The 5,655-nt window shown below is 48.2% G+C and overlaps 1 long non-coding RNA gene across 1 annotated transcript; it reads left to right on the forward strand.

The window, feature by feature from the left end:
- The first annotated feature begins 1,277 nt into the window (after positions 1–1,277).
- Positions 1,278–1,853, forward strand: LOC123082007 (uncharacterized). The gene is made up of 2 exons (XR_006438901.1): positions 1,278–1,496; positions 1,582–1,853. It is a non-coding gene; the product is annotated as an uncharacterized lncRNA (long non-coding RNA).
- The last annotated feature ends 3,802 nt before the right edge of the window (positions 1,854–5,655 follow it).

The raw sequence follows: 5,655 nt of genomic DNA on the forward strand, positions 1-5,655 counted from the left end.
GATGTCTGCGGCGCTAAATTCAAAAATCGATAACCGATCCAGCTCGGTGTCCGCAGGCGTACCCGGTCCGGGACTTATAGTCGGAGACGAGTCCGGAGTTCCATTAACACAAATATTGCGGGGTGCCGAGTCCGTCTGCGGCTCCAATGCCACGGATTCGGTGGCCCGGATGGCACGATCTACTCCGGTTCTAAGGCCATTGCAGCAATAGGGACCATCTCCTGGATGTGATCCGATGACAGATTTAAGTCGTATTTATCCGGGCGAGGGGGAGCGATCACTGCGGTCTCAAATCCATTGAAGATCAAGTCTCCACGGATATCCACAACGTAGTTCAAGCTTCCGAATCTGACCTGGTGGACAGGGGCGTAGCTATCGATCTGCTCCAGATGGCCAAGCTAGTTGGCCCGCAGTACGAAGCCGCCGAACACGAAAATTTGTCCGGCGAGGAAGGTTTCTCCTTAGACAGTGTCACTATAGATGATTGATGGGGCCATCGAACCTTTCATTAACGGCACAGTGGAACTCTCAATCAAAGCACCAATGTCGGTGTCAAAACCGGTGGATCTCGGGTAGGGGGTCCCGAACTGTGCGTCTAGGATCGATGGTAATAGGAGACGGGGGACACGATGTTTACCCAGGTTTGGGCCCTCTCTATGGAGGTAATACCCTACTTCATTCTTGATTGATCTTGATGAATATGAGTATTAAAAGAGTTGATCTACCATGAGATCATAATGGCTAAACCCTAGAAGCCTAGCATGTATGACTATGGTAATGAGTATATTCTTTCGGACTAACCCCTCTGGTTTATTTAGGATGTGTTTGGTTCAGAGGCTATCCCTCGGGGGACAGGGATATCCCCTTTTTAAATGGTTGCCACCCGTTTGGTTTGAGGGATAGAAGGGATAAGGATAGCCATTATTCCTGGAATATTCCCTAAAACGGGGGATGTGCGGAGCCGCCGAAATCTCGCGGGCGAAGCCAGCCACCCTTCTCGTCTCACGCCCGAAGCGTTTTTCTCTCGCTCTCACCCCTCTCTGGAACAGAAAACACTCCTGGAAACATTATCCTCTCGATTCGCTGGTGAGCGACCACGCTGGTGAATCGTACAAGTGGAATGGTCGAGCCATGAGCGGCGGCGGCGGCCGCGCTGCCATGGTCGGACCCAGATAGGCACACGCCTGCGGCCCCCACCCGTGCCCCGCCAAATGGGAGCGCGCCGCCGGTGACTTACGATGCAGAGTGGCGGCGGCGGCGGCTTCAGTGCCTCTATCTTTGGGTACGTGATGCCGGTTTTATTCGATCTTTGGGTACGTGATGCTGGTTTTATTCGATCTTGATATGCGCCTCTGTTCTCGATCTGTTTCTGGTGGGCGCAACAACTTCGATTTGATCTGGCGGGTGGCACCAGTTGCATCAGGAGAAAATGAGGAGAGAAAGTGGTACGAGCAGGAGATGGCTGATGAGCTCAAGCTCTTCTACACGTTCAACTAGTAAACCTCAATTTGTACAGGGCATTCGTGTACCAATTTGCATTCTCTGCTCTGAATGTGCACTGTTCTTTCTGTCATCTGATAGGTTCTGAGAATCGGCGAAGATGCAGACCACAGATGGATCAGTTCACCTATCACCAGTACTTGATACAAAGATTGTTGTGGTTGTGCACTAGTGTCTTCGATATGGAATTATTCGATTAAAATAATGCATGGTCATCGCAGGAATTTTTTAGTTATCACCACAACGTATCCATCCCTCAGTCTCTCAAACCAAACACTTAAAATGGCTATCTCTAACCATCCCACCCAACCAAACAAAAAAAGGGTTATCCCTAGCCAGGTGGTTGGGGATACCCTCAACCACCCAAACTTATCCTTAGACACTGGGGGGTCTAGGGTTTACATAGAGTCTGTTACATAAGAAGGGATCTTCATCTTCGGTCGCCAAGCTTGCCTTCCACGCCAAGGAGAGTCCAATCCGAACATGGGTACAGTCTTCGGCATTCATGTCTTCACAACCCATCAGTCCGGCCCATGGATAACAGGCTGGACGCCCGAGGACCCCTTAGTCCAGGACTCCCTCAGTAAGCTCTTGGTTTTTCTGGTCTCTGAGCGTGGCATTGAGGCCAACCTAGAGAAGATCAAGGCAATTACTTCATTGGCTAAGCCGGCCTACATTAATGATGTTCAGCGCCTCACAGGTCGTATTGCAGCATTGAGCCGGTTTATAAGCCGTCTGGGAGAGAAGGCCATCCCTCTGTATCAGATGATGAAGAAAACTAATAACTTTGTCTAGAGTAAAGCTGCTAATGAAGCGTTTGAGGCACTGAAAAAGCAATTGGCTGAGCCACCAGTCCTTGCAGCTCATATTGAGAAGGAGCCCTTGCTTTACGTTGCTGCTTACAGTCGAGCCATCAGTGTGGTGATTGTTGTTGAAAGAAAGGAGATGGGCAAAGAGTACCCGATTCAACGGCTGATTTATTATGTCAGTAAAGTATTGATTGAGTCCAAACAAAGGTACCCAAATTGGCAGAAACTGGTGCATGGGGTGTCTACGGCCAGCCGCAAGTTGAAGCATTATTTACTGGGTCATCCTATCATTGTGATCAGCACTGCTCCTTTGGGGGATATTATTCAAAACAGAGAAGCAACCGGCCGTGTAGCCAAGTGGGCCATTGAGTTGGGACCCCATGGTTTGAAATATATGCCTCGGATAGCTATCAATTCTCAAGCACTTGTGGACTTCATCAATGACTGGATAGAGTTGCCAATGCCTAAGGAAAGGCCAAATAACACATATTGGACTATTCATTTGATGGATTCAGGTAGTTGGAAGGCTCAGGGGCTGGAGTTGTTTTGGCTTCCCCATGAGGTGATAAATTTTGTTATGTTTTAAGGTTGATGTTCCCTTGCACTAATAATGCAGCTGAGTATGAGGCCCTGCTCCACGGTCTTCGGATGGCCAAGGAGATGAATCTAAGCCGAGGGAGGTGTTTTGGTGACTCAGACTTGGTGGCCCAGCAAGTTTCAGGCACTTGGGATTCCAAGGACCCACTCATAGCAGCTTATTGCCGAGAGGTGGATGTTATTGCTGGCCATTTCAAGGGTTATCAAGTGGAACATATTGATCGTAGGAAAAATGAGGTGGCTGATGCTTTTAGACGGTTTGGATCCCAGCGTAAGCCGGTACCACCTAATGTTTTCCTTGATATTTTGCATAAAACCTCAGTCAAATTTCCTTCATGCTAGTACTGATTGGACTATTCTATATTTGGCTTATATGACCCGAGGCGAGTTACCTGATGATGAAACTTTGGCTAGGCAGATAACCCGTCGGTCTAAGTCAATGACTATTGTCAATGGAGAGTTGCACCGATGAAGTGTCACAGGGGCATTTCAATGTTGTGTTTCTCCTAAGGAGGGCCGTGACATTCTAAGAGAGATTCACGAAGGATATTGTGGTCATCATGCCGATTCTAAGTATCTCGTGGCTAAGGCTTTTCATCATGGGTTCTATTGGCTGACGGCTCATGCTGATGCAGAGGATCTTGTTAGTAATGTGATGGTTGTCAAAAATTTTCCAGACAAGCTCATGTGCCGGAACAAGAATTAAGGATGATTCCAATAACTTGGCGTTTGCAGTCTGGGGTCTTGATATGGTTGGGCCTTTTAAATGATCCAAGGACAAAAAGACCCACTTGTTGGTGGCAGTGAACAAGTTTGCAAAGTGAATTAAAGTTGAGCCAGTCAACAAATGTGATGCAGCGACGGCAGTTCAATTCCTTAAAAAGGTGATCTTTCGTTTTGGGTACCCTCATAGTACCATCACTGAAAATGGTATGAATCTGTCTAAGTGTGCAATGAAAGAATTTGGGCAACGTGAACATATTCGCCTGGATGTTTCATTTCTGGCTCATCCCCAGTCCAATGGCCAAGCTGAAAGAGCTAATCAAGAAATCTTGAAAGGCATAAAGCCCCGGCTTATGGTCCCTTACAGAGGACACAGGTTTGTTGGGTTGAGTAGTTTCCTTCAGTGCTATGGAGTATTAATACTACCCCCAACAGATCTACGGGTTACACGCCGTTCTTCATGGTTTACGGAGCAGAGGCAGTTCTCCCAAGTGACATCCGTCACGACTCGCCCAGGGTGGTGGCTTATGTTGAAGCTGATAATGAAAAAGCACGGCATGATGCTCTTGACTTTCTGGATGAAGAGCGTGACCTTGCGGCGGCTCATTCGATGATTTACCATTAAGATCTGCGTCGTCATCATAGCCGTCGGGTGAAAACTCGAACTTTTCAAGAAGGTGACTTGGTGCTCCGGCTCATCCAGGATCAAACTGACATGCATAAGTTATCCCCACCTTGCGAAGGGCCTTTTGTGGTAAGCAAAAATCTGAACAACGGGTCATACTACCTCATTGATATTCGAGACCACAAGGACCCGCACATATCTGAGGAGGAGACCCACCGGCCGTGGAACATGTCTCATCTTCGGCCTTATTACACCTGAGCCACTGGCTCTTGTGATGCACATACTTCTATCAATGTATATATTATGATTAGTATAATAATGCAGACATCCCTGATAATTCAGGGCCTCTGTCATTGCATTTCTGAGATTATGAGTCGTTATTATCTCTTCATAAGATCACTTGGGGGCTTCCTGCTCATTGAGAATAGCTATGACTACCCTCTTAATATGGCTTGTACGCCATGATAACAAAATAATTGGGGGCTTCCTGCTCATTGAGCATAGTTGCTCATTGAGCATAGTTGTGACTACCGTATTGATTTGGCTTGAACGCCGTTGCTACAACCTACTTGGTGGCTTGATGCCCCGGTTAAAGCGACCAAAGAGAGACTATTGTAGAGCAGAGCTCAAACATAGGTACCCAACCTTGATGGTTCAATATATATGACATGGGGGCTCCGCGATAACCTCCGTCCTCCCGTCCTGCTGGTCTTATTCTTGTTTCACCAATATGGAAACCTTTGCCTTATTCATTGGTACCCCACGCCTGCGCTTGCCTCCTTAGCACCAAAGAGGAAACTGGTACACTGCGCCCGCTGGTGCTCGCGTGGCTTTGGTCGTAATGGCTCACGTCACGTGAGCCTCACGAGGTGCTCCTTGCATAGATATCTTCACTCCTCAGGAGCCAGCCTAGTGAGGCTACCCCCAGGGAGGTCTTGGTGTCATCCGCATCGCGAGGCTCAGCCCCTCGCGAGGTCTTGAGTTGCTGCTGCAGAAGATTGTCCGTACCAGGCGGTTGGTGGAGCCATGCTCTGGGCCGTAGGCAGGCAAGTCTGGGTACCCCTGGTCCCAGAACACCGACAAATTTTAGGAGCAAAAGTATGCTTACGGATTGGAGGAATCAGTTCCACAACTTCGTATGCCGACGTCTTCACTTTTGAGTTGTCTACTTTATAAGCCGCCTGGTATTTTGATAGATCAGTTTCTTCCGTAATTTTGCTCACCGCTGGACGCATATCTTTCAGGCAGGCAGCAAAGTCTTTTTTATCAAACGGAGACCCATCTTCTTTGAAACTGGGGCAGCCAGTAGCCAGCTCCGCCGGGTCTAATTCGGCTTGCAATGCCTTTTCCAGGCTCAAAGTTCTAATGGCACAGGCTCTAGCGGCAGATCGTTTGATTTCT

The sequence above is a fragment of the Triticum aestivum genome, chromosome 4A, assembly GCF_018294505.1.
Source record: "Triticum aestivum cultivar Chinese Spring chromosome 4A, IWGSC CS RefSeq v2.1, whole genome shotgun sequence".
In the NCBI taxonomy this organism is placed as follows: Eukaryota; Viridiplantae; Streptophyta; class Magnoliopsida; order Poales; family Poaceae; genus Triticum; species Triticum aestivum.